The sequence below is a fragment of the Bos javanicus genome, chromosome 16 (genome assembly GCF_032452875.1).
Source record: "Bos javanicus breed banteng chromosome 16, ARS-OSU_banteng_1.0, whole genome shotgun sequence".
Taxonomy (NCBI): domain Eukaryota; kingdom Metazoa; phylum Chordata; class Mammalia; order Artiodactyla; family Bovidae; genus Bos; species Bos javanicus.
The window spans coordinates 58,941,269-58,959,412 of NC_083883.1; the positions used below are offsets into that span (position 1 = coordinate 58,941,269).

Consider the following 18,144-nt stretch of genomic DNA (forward strand, 5'->3'; position numbering starts at 1 on the left):
AGATCTTCCGAAGACAGGGCAGGTTAGGTGGCCCTCAGACTTCAGTGCTGAAACCTCAGGCCGGGGTTCATGCAGAAATCTAAGATCCGGGTCTAAGTGAATGGCTCTGTTAAACAATATTTCTTTCACAACTGTCACTGAATTTCCAGGGGATTGAGAATGAAAGTTAGAAATAGAGAGGTTGTACAGGTAAATGATGAGTGAGACGCAAGGCCAGGACACAAATCCAGGCTTCTGTAACCAAAGTCCAGGAGTATTCTTGCTCTCTGTCTTACACACACACACACACACACACAGAATTTTAACTTCAGCAGAATCCTCATAGTCGTTATGTGCATGCTGAGGGGCTAGAGCCTCAGAGCCACTCTCGCTACCTTCCCAACCCCCTTTCCTTAGGGCCTTAGATTGCAGACTGAAACCTTAACTATGTCCAACATATCATATTCCCAGCCCTAGCAAGTGTAATTGCTAAAATGGCTAAAACTGAAAGAATGGGGAGAGGTTTTGCGATAGCATCACCAGCCCTCTCCCTGGGCTTCAGTTCAAAGGGATCTCAGTTCAGGACCAGAGGACAGAAGAGCAGACTTAATGCACTCGGAGACTCTCCACTCTCCCAATCTGCAATCCTCTGGTGAGCAAGCGCGCAGCACAGAGTGCTGGGAACCAGAGTCTTTGATGATGAGCTCTTCCTGCTGTGAAGACGAGTGACTTCAAACAGGGCATCCTGCCATGAGAGGGGCTTGCGTGGAAAAGCGGACAGCAGTGTAATTAGGCAAGAGACCCAAGTTTAGGCTGGTGTGCCCAAGAGCACCATCCTCTGCCTAGGGGTAAGAACAATATGGGGAAGGGAGAGACAATGCTTTTGAAGAACAGGAGTGTGTCTTCATGTTGCTTTAATGCTGACAGAGAGAAAGAGAAATTCAAACCAAAACAAAGAGACTCAGCCTGGCCAGTGGTCAAAATGGAAAGATTTTCAATAATGGAAAGAGGACCTCCCTTCTGAAAACCACTCCCCTGGCAGGTATTATGATCCTTGCTACGAGATCCTCCGACTCTTAGAAGAAGGGTCGTCTGATCCCCTTGCCACCTGGTATTACCAAAACTCTCCACGAGCTAGACACTCTTCTTTCCACAGTTCTACTCTTTAAGTCTCAGATGGACATGCGTTTGAGCAAACTCTGGGAGACGACTGAAGGACACAGAAGCCTGGCATGCTGCAGCCCATGGGGTCACAAAGAGTCAGTCACAACTTAGCAACTGAACAGCAACAACAATGAACTATGAGGTACTGTATATCATCATCTTTGGTTCACAGGGGAGGAAGCTGAGGCACAGAGAGCTTAAGCAATTTACCCAAGAAAAGGGGGAAAGCCAGTTAGTGGTAAGGCTGGAGTGACACTCAGGTGGTCCACTTGCATAGTTATTATTATTATTATTATTTTTTGGCTGCACTGTGCAGCATGTGGGATCTTAGTTCCCTGACCAAGAATCAAACCCACCCCCCCTGCACTGGAAGCACAGAGTCTTAACCACTGGACTGCCATGGAAGTCCCTTGCTTGTATAGCTTTGACCATTATGTTCTATGGGCTCAACTCCTAATGTATTTAAGCACTTGATGGGTTGGGACTTATAGAACTTTTGTGAGGGTGGAATAGAGTGTCTAGCACAAAAGAAGTCCTCAGGAGAAGTGATGTGAGTCATCTTAAAATGATCCCCTTCCTGCCTCCAACATACATATCTTTTCTATTGGTTCATTTCTCTTAATGCTTGGAATCTCACAAGCAGCAAGCCAGTTTCTGTAGTGTAGTGGTTATCATGCTCCCTCACAAGCAACAATTAATTTTTACTGACCAACTACTACATGCAAAACACTGTGTACTTGAGAATAAGACTCAAAATTAATCCCTTGTACTACAATTCTTATTGTCTACAAGGAATCAAGACAAGTCTAGGTGTATAAACAAGGCCCAATGTGGCAATGACCACAAGAGAAAGTTACAGGGCTGAGGCAGCCCAAAGGAGGAAGGGTTAGCTTTCAACTGGAGAACAGAGAAAGCTTTACAAAGAAGCAAGAGTTTGGACTGGACCCAGGAGAATGGGAGTGAGGAAGGGCACTGGGGGGAGAGAACTGCAGGAGAAGAGATGTCCTGAGCAAAAGTAGCCAGAAGATAAAGTAACAGGGTAGCGTGATCAAGAGCAAGCAGTTCAGCTGGGCTGGAAACAAATGCTGGAGCCTTGACAGCTGGGAGGGATCTATGGCTGAGAGGCTCTATGGCAGGGACCCCCCAGACGTTTGGGTACTGGGGACTGGTTTCATGGAAGGCGGTTTTTCCAAAGATGGGGGCTGGGGGAGGTGCAGGGGATGGTTTCAGGATGATTCTCATAAGCATACAACCTAGATCCCCTGCATGCACAGTTCACAGGAAGGTTCACTCTCCTATGAGAATCTAATGCACGCACTGATCTGACAGGAGGAGGAGCTCAGGCAGTAATGTGAGTGATGCGGAGCAGCTGTAAATATACATGAGGCTTGGCTTGCTTGCTTGCTTCTCACCTCCTGCTGTGTGGCCAGGTTCCTAACAGGCCACAGATCAGTTAGTTCCAGTCCATGGCCCAGGGGTTGGGGACCCCTAGTCTGAGGTGGCCAAACTCATCCATATGCATCCCACCAAGCGCCTAGACTCAGCCAGACTGCTGGAGTCATCCCTCGTCCTCCACTCCTACTGCGTGCTCCAAGCAAGTGACTGTATCCCTCTGTGCCATGACTTTCCCATCTGCACGGTGTGAGGAAGGGATGCTGTGAACACTCACAAAGCACCTACAGATGATGCCTTCGTGGAGAGAGCCCTCAGTAAATATTGGCTATTATTATTTAAATGAGGTAATGGATATAAAACACCTGGAAGAGAGCTGGATCCATGGAAGGAGCTCATGACACCCTGACTCCCTCACCTTGTTCAGGTGGAACACCCCGAGTATCTCTCTATGCGCACTTCATTGACATGGAAAGTAGCTCATTCCCTTGGGCTAAACTCCACATCTCTGTGGGCTTTCAAAGAGCAAGTGCTTCTGGGACCTGGGAGAAACCCAAAAGTGGCTGACAGTGGAGAGAAGATGGCTACATTAGCTCAATCCCCAAGAAGTGGAGAACTGAGAACTAAGGTGGAGGGCAATCCTGATCATTGTGCCTGCCATCAGCTTAGCGTCCTGACTCAGGATACTTCACAGAAGGGAGTGTGGCGGGTGGGACAAGACACAAGTGAAGGGGGCATTCACTGCCCACAGACTTGCTTGTTCACAGAGTAAATCCTTTCCTTGTCAGGCAGCACCCTGAGAGTTACATGCACGGACTCCAGACAGACTGCCTTGGTTTGAATCCCAATTATGCCACTCTATGGTCTAAGCTTTGGGCAAGCTAGTAAACTTCTCTCTGCCTCAGTCTCCCCATCTATAAAAAGTGGATAGCTTCAAATAGTTGTGGTAAGATTCAGATCTATTATAAGCTCTTAGAAATATGTCCGGTTCAGTGTAAACTCTCAGTAAATAATAGCTCTTATAGGATCTTTACATTCACTCAGTCAGGTAGGAGCCCACTGAGGGTCATATCACTAGAACTCTCTGTGAGGCAAGATTCTGAATGACATAAAACTGCATGGTCTGGCGAAATAGATGTCTAAGAGCCACATGGATAGTGTGCAGGGAAATTTTCAGCAGCTTTGGGCTCTTCAGAGACAGAGGATAGATCATTATTAAAAAAATCAAGAATGCCAAGATGTCTAAGAGCTAGACTGGGTTCATGAACAAGGGGGAATCCCAAGCTAGGCTCATGACCATTTCTGATGGCACCTCCAGGTCGGCATTTCAAAGGGTGGCACAAAAGTTAGCTATTCCTGATTTCAGAAAGGCACTCATTCCCTGGCTTAGAAAATGTACTGAGTACTCATTCTGGGACAGACACTTGACAAAATCTTTTATAAGGACTAGATGCAAATATGAAGGTTGAATGATTATACAGCTGATGAATTTCTGTGTGATGGAACAAATGTAACCTACAAGTTTTGAGTAAGGGGTCAAGGTCAACGTGCAAGAAAGTCTCTGAAGGGAGCAGGGCTTTGTGGTGTTCTCTTTAACAATTTTGTCGGTTACCTGGAGAAGGTCACCAAAGGTATGTTAATTAAATTCATATATAACATGAAATAGCAGAGATAGCTAATACATAGGATGACAAAGTCAAGATCCAAAGGATTTCAATGGCTACAAGCAAAAATTTAATAGAGTTTTATATAAGACCTGAATTTAGGTTAAGAAAATTGACTTCAGTCTTAAATATACTTTCCCTTTTTGACAGCAGTCCCTGTGAAAAAGATCTTTAGTTGACCATAAACTAAATATAATCTAACACCACAGCTCTTCTCTTAAAGGGCCTAACACAAACCTGGCTTGAAATTCATTAATAGAAAATGCAGGGGAAGAAACAGACATGATACTTTCTATAGGGTTGTTTGATTAGTCCTGGGCAACATATTCTAAAAGGCATTCTGAAAAACTAGGGGGATGCAGCATGCAGTTGGTAGGGACTTAAAGGGATTCAGGAAAATTGTGATCTAAAGAACAGCTGAAGGAATTAGGTATATTCAGAAGAGAAGACTTGGGGAGATTATCACAACTATTGGAAACATTAGGGACTTCTCTGGTGGTCTAGTGGCTAAGACTCCATGCTCCCGATGCAGGGGGCCCAGGCTTGATCCCTGGCTGGGGAACTAGATCCCATATGCCACAACAAAAGATCCAATATACCAAAACTAAAATATCCCACATGCTACAATGACGACGGAAGATCCCATGTGCTGCAACTAAGAACTGGTGCCGCCAAATAAATAAATACTAAAAAAAGAAACATTAATATGTAGCCAGCCCATATAAGGTGGCCTATTTGTCCACAGGCATCCACCCTACACCCTGTAATAGGTAGGCACATTTTTATAATGCACGCAAAGGCACCATATAAGCTGGCAGTCCTTAGCATAGAAGAAGCAAATCAATATATTCTGTATTGTTTCCAAAGGACAGAGCTGACCAAATGGGTGGACGTTACAGGAAAACACATTTTGGCTCAGTCTCAAGGAGCACTGTCTAGGAATCTGCCTTACAACAATGAAATGAGCCGCCTTTTCCAAGAACACAGTCACTGATCGTATTCAGGTGGCCATCTGTGAGAAAGGCTGTAGGAGGGATTCCTATCCCAGGTGGCAGGTGAGATGCTATGGCCTTGAGGTGGGCTCCCGGCTCTGAATGTGTGGCTGATATTCAGCTGATATTCTTACTCCTATTCCCTGAAATTAGGGAGGCGAGTCACCACTCTCATGAGAGAGTCTAAAGATCCAATTAGGTTCAGAAAAGAGGTCTGTGTGTGTCTTGCCCAAAGATGAACACGTGTCTTTATTTATTTAACAAATATTTATTGAGTATTATCTATGTGCCAAGCAGTGTGTTGCTGCTGCTGCTGCTGCTAAGTTGCTTCAGTCGTGACTGACTCTGTGCGACCCCATAGGGTCTGACAGTGCAATCAAGACAAGAGACTGTATTTATACCTTTGTGGAATTTACATTCTAGAGGTAGATTATTCTCAACCCCACTTGCCAAATTGATGTTAAGATCACATCATTTGGAGGCAGTTCAAAGAACATAAATGAGGCAATGACCAATGCAAAACATCATCAGTGGGATACTTAATGCCATCACTTATTGAGTGCTTGCATATTTTATGTAACATTATTGAGTGCAACATTCTTTTCACCGAAAAGGAAATTGAGGCTCAAAAGAGTTATGAAGCTAACCAAAAATAAAGCGCTTTTAGTAGAATCTCAAGCCTGACTCCAACTCCGTGCTCCTCCCATTGTGCTCTGCTGCCTCCTATGGAGAAAAAAGCATGAGCAGGTGAACAAAACTACTCTTGGAGGTGAGGTGTCCACAGCTTCTGGTTACGAGGAGACTGTTTGACCAAGGCTATTAAGCGAACTCTGGTTGACAATATTTAAGGCTACATTTGGAAAGAAAAACCTCTGAGCATATCTCAGACTATGTTCTTTTTAGAGCAAGTAGCCTGAAGAAAATGGACGGCCCCATCCTTCAAAGGTGAGGACCTCGCTTCAATACACTGTGCAAAGGCGCTAGAAACTTCGCCAAGAGCAAGGACTTGCCTTGGTGTTTTTGTCTCCCATATTTGCACCGGTAAATGGGCAAATGAAATGCTGCGGAGGGTCCATGGTGAAGAGTATGCCATGACCTCTGGTATAATGGACCATCTTGACTTGAATCCACAGTGATAATTTTACATGAGCCATAGCACAGAGCTGCTCAGTAACAGATGCGTGGCCCCAGCGGTTACAAGCCCCCAGTTTAGGTCCAGCTAGGTCCCTCGAGAGACTTGTCACTCTCCCTGGGACACTTCATCATTCAGGAAGAGATGCTTAACTACAGACTGCATCCTTGTCATTGCTTTAATCAAGGCATCTACTCACGGGGATCCCCTGCCACCAGAGCGTCAAGGTTGAATGGTAGTTTCTCTTCTGCTTTCATTTTGAGACTCTCAGAACAGTAGCCTTTGAGAGGTTTGGCAAGAGAAAGTTCTCCTTTAGGACTGAGATTTTCTTTTCTTGCCCATGAGACTTTGAATATTGCTGCAATATTCAATAGATTCACCAGTAAAAGGGAGACAACAAGAGTTTTTACTCAAAGTGTTGAAATGAGAAATAAATTTGTTGGTACATGACAAGAACTTGGAAGGCTGGTAGGTGCATCCCAAGAACTATTAAGTGTCAGCTGTTATTGTTACCGTATTAGTACCATGACTATTACTACTACTGCATCTGAAGGGTAGAGTGTGGGAAATGCTATAACACCAGGCATGTAAAGTACTAAGGCTCACTGGTGTTGACCATTTTAGTTTCTTAAATTTATGTATTTATGGTCGTGCTGGGTCTTCATTGCTGCACACAGGCTTTCTTTTGTTGTGGTGAGCAGGGTCTACTCTTTGTTATGGTGCCTGGGCTGCTCTTTTTTTCCGGCTCAGTAGTTGTAGTGCCCAGGCTTAGTTGCTCCATGGCATGTGGGATCTTCTGGGACAGGGATTGAACCTGTGTCCCCTGCACTGGCAGGCGGATTCTTAACCACTGGACCATCAGGGAAGTCCAACACTGATGTTAATTTCCCTCCAGATGGTGTCACCCAGTATGAAATATGCTCCTATTCCACTCATGGTGAGCATCTACTCCATTTAAAGTTATCCTTCTCATATGGAAGCAATATAATAAGACAGACTCATGGATACAGAGAACTAGTAGTTACCAGTGGGGAGAGGAAAGTGGGGAGGAGTGAGATGAGAGCAGGGGATTACAAGGTACAAGCTACTATACAAACAGGGATGTATGCCAGTGTTCTGTAATAACTCTGAATGGAAGGTAATCTATAAAAATATTGAACCACTATGCTGTGTACCTGAAACTAATATAAATCAACTATACGTCAATAAGTAATACACACATAAACAAAGCCATCTTTCTCATTTGGTTGTGAGCAAGGGAGACCCTGCTGTACATCAGGATTAGAGGAAGCCCATGCCAACCACTGTGGTCTGGGCAGCCACATGGAAATCCTCCACCTCCAGGGCTAATTGGGTGAGTGCGGCATCAGGGCATTGAACAGCTGTTCATGGCCTCCTTTCACAGTCCTCAGCAACAGAAATCTGGGGACTCTGTTCCATCCAAAGATCTGAGATCCAAAAGCCAACCTCGGCTGAAAAGCCTGGTTTCCAGCCTATCTCTCCTCAAGCCAACAATAATGCTTTCAGTGTGGAAAACTGTGTAGAAAGGTTAATAAACTTGGTGGGAAGGAGAGCACAAGGGAAGGAAAAGATTATCCCAACCATTGAGCTGTATCATGATTTAGTGAGAAGAGCCTACATGTTGGCATCAGGCAATTCTGTTCACCACTGCGACCCTGGTCACCACACTACTGAGCCCCACATGAAAACAGGTACTTTTCTTATTAAATATACATATATATGTGTGCATGTGTTTATATGCATATGTGACTATATAAGACAAAGCAAGAGATATGATGATATAATGTGATTTTTGTTAAAAAAATATTATCCCTAAACAAAAGAGTTGAGAATGTGTTCCCTTTAGGAGATGCCACTTCAGGTGGCTTGGATTGCTTCCTTTTTACTGTTCTGTGGGTTTTTTTTTCCTCTCTCTCCTTTTTTTTTTTTTTTTAGATTTTCCACTAATTATATGCATTCCTTTTATAAGAACAACAAAAAAGATCAAGTAAAAACCACAATGTGCAGTGACAAAATGCTTGCTCTCCAATTTCTGAAATTATATAAAGTTAAAACTTAGGGAAAAAATTGCAGTGTGAATGTTTGAACAAGAATTCATAAATACTTATCTAGGAAGACTAAACCTTAAGATGGCTTTTACCGAAATTGCTTTCACAGAAATTGTAAATGGAATAAACATTACTAACTGCTTACCTCTTAACCAGTTTGGAGGATTTTAATCAAGATTAGTGATGATATTTAAAAAAAAAAAAAACACACACACATAGCCCACCACTACACACTTAATAAAAGGCAGCAATTAATCAGCATTATCTGAGGGCTTGCTGAAAATCTCCAGTGACATTGAAGTTGTACTGCATTAAAGACTGTGCTGAATTTGAGGGTCACTTCTTGGTGTTCATCCAGTCCTTTATTATACACAAACTAACAGCGATGTGTACTTTAGACGACTCTGACCTGAACACTAAACTCTAACCATTTTCTTCTTCCTCCAAAACCAGGGTTTAAACTAAGGGTTGTCAGTTAGACATTAAGAATAACTTCCCCAGAGAAAACATTTTGAGAAAAATAATGTACCCCAATGACACTTTTAAAGCTCCCTTCTTAAATTTCCCCCAAATTTTGTGGTTACAAAAATAATACACGCTCATTATCAAATAATGAAAGTGAACAACATGCATTCAAAACTGGGGGGAGGGCAGTGGGAAATAAAACTTGTGATTCATAGAAAAAGAAACGGGGAAGAAAGATGCCAAAATGCTAACAGTGGTTTTCTCTGAGCATGGGATAATGAGTGGATTTTTTTCTATTTATTTTAAAGGAAGAAAAAGATAAATAGCCAAGATCTCCAAAGCCCGGGAAAATGACAGCCCTCTCAAACCCAGTATTCTTAGACCAAAACCCAAAGAAGCCGGAGGTCCGGGGAGCATTCCTAGTAGAAAACATCCATGCATTCAGTAGAATATATAAATTCAGGACACTATCTGGAAAGCCTGGGCCAGACATAAAACATTCATTTCTATAAAATTGAAACAATTTATCTTCCATTCTTGAGCAGATGGGAGGGTAAATTGAGGTTGATTTTTTTTTCACCCTGGTGGTCATGTCGGAGGAAATATGAGTGTTCCCGCCTCCAGCGCTGTTTAAAATAAGTCTCTTGGTGCTGTGACTGGACTAGTCAGAAAGAGCACTGTGGAGGTTTCACCCTCCTCCACGGGGTAGGCAGTACTGTAGGGGGGCTGCAGATGCTTGTCACGTGGGGGAGGGTGAGATGAAGCTGAGCCCCCTTGGTGCCTTGCAAAGGATGTAGAGAAGCAGGAGGGAACCACAGAATGCCCACCTCTCTTCTACAGCTGATGACTGACTTTCAGAATGTCACGTGCTTATCACACTGAGACCTCTTTGAAACCAGTATTTACTCAACTGATTTATCTCAAGTACCCACCTGTCACTATAATGCTTGGCTACTGGCTATGTGATCTTGAACAAGTTTCTTCAACTCTCTGGCCCTCTATTTCCCAATCAGTAAAATGCAAGAATCCTTTAAGATGCACTAAGCCACTAGTCTACAAGCCCATTATTTTCATCAGTGGGGATGGTGTGCAGTTAAGAGGATGTCTTCCTGGGGCATGGGGGATGTGGAGACTCCACACCTTACTCAGGAAGGGCTCTAAAGTCTAGCTGGACTGCAGAAGCATATGGGGGAGCTTTTCATATGTACAGAGTCTGGGCCCTCGCTCAGACCCATGAAACTAAAATCTCATGGGGCAGCAATCGAAAGTCAGTATTTTAAATAAGCTCCCCAGATGATTCTTAAGTATCTGCTCTATGAACTGGCATCAGAGAGTCAATTATTAGGGCATATTTTGCTCTTGTATCATCCCGAGTAACTAAAAAGGTTCAGGTTGCCTCTAAGAGGGGAGCAAAGGGCATCACCCAAGACAATCACCACCAAGGGAGTACAAGCTCCTCAAGTGCCTTGGTGCACAGTAGAAAAAGGCAGGCATCAGGGCAGATGTCCCCTCCCCGCCCCGCCCCCCCACACCCTCCCAGCGTCTCAGGGTTTGCTTTGCTTGGGCCCACAGGCACGAGGTTTCAGCCCTTAGCTGCTCTTTCTGCCAGCTGTCTACCTGCAACACACAAAGCATATGGCTGTACTCAGCTGACTGACCACACATTCGCCATGAAAATGGGTCAAATTAAACATGCTGCCACTTGAGAAAATCCCTAAGAATGAGATGCAGGGTTCCCTGAGCCAACAGGGGGGACTTGATCCCCTGAAGCCCATCTGAGGTCATCTTGGTAGGTGGAGATCCACTTTACATTCAGTTCCTGCCTGCGTAACCATCGGGAGTCAGTTCTTCTAAGGGGCAACATTTCAGCTGGAATCAGGCTACATCAAAGCTTCTCGTAAGAGAAGGAACTAGGAACATTAGGTTTCATTTGAAGAGCTAAGATGACCTGTTTGTTGTTGAAATAGGTGGGAGAAAGGACAGTCACATTTCTACTGAGTCCTGGACGAAGAGGAGGCGATGCAAGAAAAAAAAATGGAGGGGGAAAGAAAAGGAGAATGAGAAATAAAAGGCCAAATAAAAACACTAGAAACCCTCACTAGGAAGAAGGGAATAAGTGAGGGTAATTAGAAGGAGTCACACACACACACACAGAAAAAAGGAGAATAAAAAGAGAGCTAATGGGAGGGTAATCACATTTGTGCCTGGCATGGCAGTGACAGGAGCTGGGCACAGACAATGAAGCCAGGGCTGGAGGGAAGGGAGGAGGGTGCCCACAGATAAAAGAGCAGCGGCAGGCTGGCCTGCAAATCTTGTCTGGTGTTGGGGGTGGCTGGAGGAAGGTGAATAGGGCATCGTTGACACAGACAGGCAGCGGGGTGGGGACGCAAAAGCCAGATGATGAGCTAGAAATGGACAAAAGAAAGTCAGGAAATGTCATGTGTCACACAGGGCTGTCTGACTCCATCTGAGTCACTTCTGACGAGACCTCGGGCAGGTCAGAGAAGGCCAAACACTGCCCACGACCTGGGCTGGGAATCAGAGCTACCCCCCAGCATTCTAGTCGCTGCCCTACAATGGTTCTGTGTTTGCTCTTTGATGGTCAGAAAGCTGAGAGAATATTCCTGCTCAGTTTTAGGGGGTCTGGAGGGGAGAACGGATTTTGGATCCTTTTGAATAATCTGAGTAGGTAGTCTCTGCTAACACCTAGAACCCAGAGGGAAAGGCAGCCTCCCCACTGGGCTGTGGTCATTTTCCTGTGAGTGGTCTCTAGGGAAATGTTTAGGATGGCATCATTCAGACAGACCTAAATAAAATTACCTTCTGTCAAGGACGTTTCTGAAAAAGACAGAGGGGCTGAGACCATCCATGACAAACACCGTCCTCCTTCTTGGCTTGAAAAGGAAACCGGATGCTTTGGTGTGGGACATTTGTTTCTTGTACAGATTTAGAATCCCCAAGCAGTCACTCCTGGGAGGGTGAGGAGCAGTGGGGAGTTGTAGAAATAGAAAGAGCAGTACGCACCTGAGACAATGAAGAGGCCTTAAGATGCATGGGCTGTGTGAGGGTATGTGTGTGCACACACACACACACACACACACAAGGCACGGATCTGAGGGGAGACCGTGGTACGTTAGTTGCCTCCTGAGCAGGCAGTGAGAGGAGTGCTCTGATGAGCAGGTCTAGTTCTAACAATGGCTTTTAACACCTTGAGAAACACCTGTTCATTTTCCACAGCTGGTCTCTTCCCATCTCATAAATCATCGCTCCATCGCCATCCTTCAGCACTGAAATCTAGTACTATGTTCTCCAGTGGGGACTCTCCTTGGTGTCACCCTCTGTATCTGAGATGCCAGAATAAGAAACCAGACTGCTCTTTACTGGGAACACCGTCAAATGCATGAATATAATCTAATGGTGGTGTTCTGAAAAACATATCGAGAGGCTGTTGGGTGCACTCTTTATCAAAAGACATCATTAGAGCCTTTCTTAATAACCTCCAAAGTGGCTAAATACATTTGTTTTTTCTCCTCTCATATTTTCATGTAAATCAATCTCTCTTGCCTCCCTCACCCTCATCTATTGGTTCCTTTCTTGTCTTTATTGACATTATTGGTTTCAAGAATCCGCCTGCAATGCAGGAGACTCTGGTTCGATTCTGGGTCAGAAAGATCTGCTGGAGACGGGATAGGCTACCCACTCCAGTATTCTTGGGCTTCCCTTGTTGCTCAGCTGGTAAAGAATCTGCCTGCAATGTGGGAGACCTGGGTTCAATCCCTGGGTTAGGAAGATACCCTGGAGAAGGGAAAGGCTACCCACTCCAGTTATGGCCTGGAGAATTCCATGGACTGTATAATCCAGGGGGTCGCAAGAGTTGGACACGACTGAGTGACTTTCACTTTCACTTTTCTTGTCTGTGAAAATTTTCACTTTGTCCCTGTTGTCCTAGCAGACAAATACCATATAGAGACCCCAAAGGCCTCTGGCTGTGTCTATGCGGCCACAGGGGTCAGAAGGCTGAGCACTTGTGAATCCACACAGGTTAGACAGAGATGTGGCGAAGCCCTGGGTCAGGGTAGGACCCTCCCATGCTGGGACTTCTGCTGGGACTTCTGCTGGGCACCAGGTTACCAGGGGTGCTGGGTCAGTCAGGCAGTGATTGATTTTGTTGCCAACCTCAGAGACCAAGGATGTAACCTCAAACATCCCATGTTCTTTTAATAACTCATTAGAAGTCTGTCATCCATGACTTTGTTTGAATCTTTTTGAAGCTATTTTTACTTTTAGTGAATCGGAGCCTCTTGTGTAATGAGTTCATTGATTTTACAACCTGCCACCCTGCCTGGATCCTGTCACTTGGGTGAACCACAGTGACTGACATTATTACCAAGATTCACACATGAATGTCTCAACCTGCCTCACTTCTCCTTGGGCATTTTTGGCAAAACCAGAGTCACCAAGATGGTTGCAATGTCCTCAATTTACATATCATGTACATATATGGTCCCCAGTTCTCTGAAACTCTTTGCTGTGTGCTCTTGAAAACTTTTATCTACAGGATAATTTTAAGACTATTTTACTTGCACAATCCAGATAAGTAAAACTAGACAGTCTTGAGAGGTTTCTTGTGTGTTTGTTCTGCTTTATTTTTAAGATGTCTTATTTTGAAGGGTCCAGAAAAATAACACGCAGTGAGAGAACAATCCACCACATATACAGGCACCTCCTGCTCATCATTCAAGGGGTGTACACATGGAGCTTTAAGGTTCAAAGCCTTAGTAAGCAAGAGCTCTTCAGATCTAGTCTAATTTTTAGGCTGTGCCAGGACTCAGTTGTGGCACATAGGATCTTTAGTTGTGGCACGCGGGATCTAGTTCCCTGACCAGGGATCGAACCCAGGCCCCTGCATTGGGAGCACATAGTCCTAAGTTACTGGAGCACCAGGGAAGTCCCTAAGATCTAGTGGTTATCCACCTTACCAGCCTCTTCTCCTGTCTCTGTAGACTGCACCTGTAAGCTACACTGAGCTACTTGTTCGTCATTCCTGGAAAAATCATGCTTCTTGAAGTCTCCATGCCTTGGCATATGCTGTTCTTTCTATTTAAAATTACCTTTGGTACCTATTAAACAGAACAGTTTAAGATCTAACTTCTCCATGAAACCATATTCCAGATTCTGGGATGTCCCATAAAGAACTCCTTAAATGGTAGTCCTATTAAACTTTGCTCAGACCTTTATGATTACTCACCTAGAGCCAGACATCCTGGAATGTGAAGTCAAGTGGGCCTTAGAAAGCATCACTCTGAACAAAGCTAGTTGAGATGATGGAATTCCACTTGAGCTATTTCAAATCCTAAAAGATGATGCTGTGAAAGTGCTGCACTCAATATGCCAGCAAATTTGGAAAACTCAGCAGTGGCCACAGGACTGGAAAAGGTTGGTTTTCATTCCAATTCCAAAGAAAGGCGATGCCAAAGAATGTTCAAACTACAGCACAATTGCACTCATCTCACATGCTAGTAATGCTCAAAATTCTCCAAGCCAGGCTTCAACAGTACGTGAACCATGAACTTCCCGATGTTCAAGCTGGTTTTAGAGAAGGCAGAGGAACCAGAGATCAAATTGCCAAATCCGCTGGATCATTGAAAAAGCAAGAGAGTTCCAGAAAGACATCTATTTCTGCTTTATTGAATATGCCAAAGCCTTTGAATGTGTGGATCACAACAAACTGTGGAAAATTCTTCAAGAGATGGAAATACCAGACCACCTGACCTGCCTCTTGAGAAATCTGTATGCAGGTCAGGAAGCAACAGTTAGAACTGGACATGGAACAATAGACTACTTTCAAATCAGGAAAGGAGTACATCAAGGCTGTATATTGTCACCTTGCTTATTTAACTTATATGCAGAGTACATCATGAGAAACATTGGGCTGGAAGAAGCACAAGCTAGAATCAAGATTTCCAGGAGAAATATCAATAACCTCAGATATGCAGATGACACCACCCTTATGGCAGAAAGTGAAGAAGAACTAAAGAGCTCTTGATGAAAGTGAAAGAGGAGAGTGAAAAAGTTGGCTTAAAACTCAACATTCAGGAAACTAAGATCACGGCATCTGGTCCCATCACTTCATGGGAAATAGATGGGGAAACAGTGGAAACAGTGACAGACTTTATTTTCTTGGGCTACCAAATCACTGCAGATGGTGACTGCTGCCATGAAATTGAAAGACTCTTGCTCCTTGGAAGAAAAGTCATGAACAACTTAGATAGCATATTGAAAAGCAGAGACATTACTTTGCCAACAAAGGTCCATCTAGTCAAGCTTATGGTGTTTCCAGTGGCATGTATGGATGTAAGAATTGGACTATAAAGAAAGCTGTGTGCCGAGAATTGATGCTTTTGAACTGTGGTGTTGGAGAAGACTCTTGAGAGACCCTTGGATAGTAAGGAGATCCAACCAGTCCATCCTAAACCAAATCAGTCCTGAATATTCATTGGAAGGACTGATGTTGAAGCTGAAACTCCAATACTTTGGCCACCTGATGTGAAGAGCTGACTCACTTGAAAAGACCCTGATGCTGGGAAAGATTGAAGACGGGAGGAGAAGGGGACGACAGGATGAGATGGTTGGATAGCATCACTGACTCAATGGACATGAGTCTGAGTGAACTCCAGGAGTTGGTGATGGACAGGGAGCCCTGGCGTGCTGCAGTCCATGGGGTCACAAAAAGTCAGACACGACTGAGCGACTGAACTGAACTGAACTGAAACCTTTAACTGGTTTTAGAATTCACTGCAATTTCCTTGTTATGTGCCCACCTATCTATCTAGACTATTAGTTCTTCCAGAGCAGAGACAACATCTTCTTCTTATAATTAGCAACCTAGCCTATCCTGGGCCACAATGGGTAATACAGTGAATATTTGCTGAAAACATGAATGAGTGAGAGAGTAAACGACGGAATGGCATGGTGAGAAAGTGTGTGTTAATCGCTTCAGCTGTGTCTGACTCTTTTGACCCCATGGATTATAGCCCGCCAGTTTCCCTTGTCCATGCTCCAGGCAAGAATATTGGAGTGGGTTGCCATTTCCTTCTCTAGAGGATCTCCCTAAACAAGAGATCAAACCCAGGTCTCCTACACTGCAGGCAGATTATTTACTGTCTGAGCCACCAGGGAATCCTGGAGCAGTGAGGGGATTTCTATAAACAAATCCGCTCACTCAGACACACACATCACTCACACATACATCACATACCACACTCACATGAACACATATAGATCCAGGTAAACTGAAGCACAATGCAGTGGCCGGATAAAGTTGCAGGTAAATCCTCTGTCTCACAGAATCATCCACTGGATATTTTTTTTTGTATTAACGTCCTTGATCAATGTTCTTCTTTGTCTGAAAGTCATGACTGCTTCATTGCTACTTTTCCTTTGGTACATTAACCTAGATTTTTCACAAGGGAATTCATCTTAGCTTTCAGTGGCCTAGGATTTGGTTGTTTGACTTCAAAAGAATGTTCAGGTATTTTAACGTATGCGATATAGGAATACTAAGTGAAAAATGTAAATTCCCATACATGCAGCTCACCTCCACCTCCTGGAACATTAAATAAATTATTCAGGAAAATCAGGCCTACCATTGATTTTTCCATAATACCCCAATACATGTCATTAGTTAGCAATCCGTCAGGTAATTTTCAATTCAAGTGACAGTTTTCACGTTGAAATCAATTTCGATTAATTTTGTAAGAATAATTTAAAGAAACATGGCATCAGACCCCTGATTTAGATCAAGATGTATGGCGTCTTCTGCTTTTCATTTATCTTGTCATTTTAGGAGGAAAACGCAGTCCTTTGTCTGGCACTTCTTTATATACATATAAACTCATGCTGCTTATCACTCCTGGCTCCATTATTCTCCAGATAGTCACTTTTCCCCCACCTCCTAACAGTTGCTCCATTATTTTATTAGTGTCCAAAATGAGACCTCGTAGACAGTGATGATCAGAGAATAATGGAAATTAGAGATGGAAATGACAGATTAGGTCTACTTGTCTGTTTCCTGGGGCTAATGTTCCTGTCAGTCTGTAACTTGGGGCTTTAGCCTGTCTTATTTTAAATGACACCATCGTGGGGCCTCCACCATTTCCCTGGAGGCTCTTGTCTACATCCTAAGACTGTCTCTACACACAGCCAGAGGGAATGACGAAGCCTTGTGCAATTACCCAGTGAAGTCAGGCCCATCCTCACATGATCTGTCTACAAGACAAGGGGCACGGAGGCTTGAGTGATTAGCCCCCAAATCCAATCACTGCAGAGAGCCAGCCCTGATCATTCAGGGCACAAAGTGAAATGATTTTTTGTCATTGTTTACTTCAGCAGCAGGTATGCTGGCTAAGAGATCTCTTTGTCAGTTATTCATCAGCTTTCCCAATATTTTACTCAGTAAGAATCATAGTCAACTGAGATTCTCAGCCATAGGCTAAAATCCTGGTGCCCCAGCAACCATGCAAGCATGTCAGGGGTCAGAGAGGAAGAGGACTGAGCTGCCTTTACACGTGCACCATTCACACTCTGCTTGGCATCTATGAGCCAAGCTCTCCCCACCAGTCTTTCAACAGCAGGCCACCTCATATGCATTTACCCTTCTCCAAACTCCTTCCTCTACATTTTGCAGCCTGACTCCCTGATACAATCACCAATTCAGTAGAAACGGAGTCATCCTTCATTTTCACTAACAGAGAAATTTCATGGCATTCTGACTTCCCCCAAGTTTTCTGACCTGTGACTCAGATTTCCTTTCCTTAACTTCATTCTCTCTTGTCCTTATCACTCAACTTCAACCCGTTCCAGCACATTTGCCCTCATCGAACGTCTACGGGCATCTATCATGCCTTGACTTAGTCATCAGCTGGCCAAGTTCTCTGAGTGGAGTTCTTCTATCCCTTCATCATAAATCACTCCCTCGGGCTCTTCAATCATTTTTATTGCTCTTCTCCAAACTCTCACCCATTTGTCTCCATATTTATTGCTTTGAGAGTCCAGAACTACATTCAATATTCTAGGTTTGGGCTCATCAGAAACATACAGAGGAGGCTAAGCACCGACCTCAGGGCTAAGAGTCCTCAGTGGTGCTATGGGAAGGGATGGTGGTTTCTTTTCTCCACCTTGTCAGACTGCAAATACATTTCAACTCTGCAGTCCAAGCAATCACTCCAAGAGGGCTTTTGCCCTGATTTCCAGTTTCCCCTGCCCCACTGACTGCTATTATTAGCATT

General features: G+C 44.1%; 1 protein-coding gene across 2 annotated transcripts in view; it reads right to left on the minus strand.

Moving 5' to 3' along the window:
• ASTN1 (astrotactin 1) overlaps window positions 1-18,144 on the minus strand; it is a 356,850-nt gene that overhangs the window by 158,025 nt on the left and 180,681 nt on the right. The gene's annotated exons all lie outside the window — the stretch shown is intronic.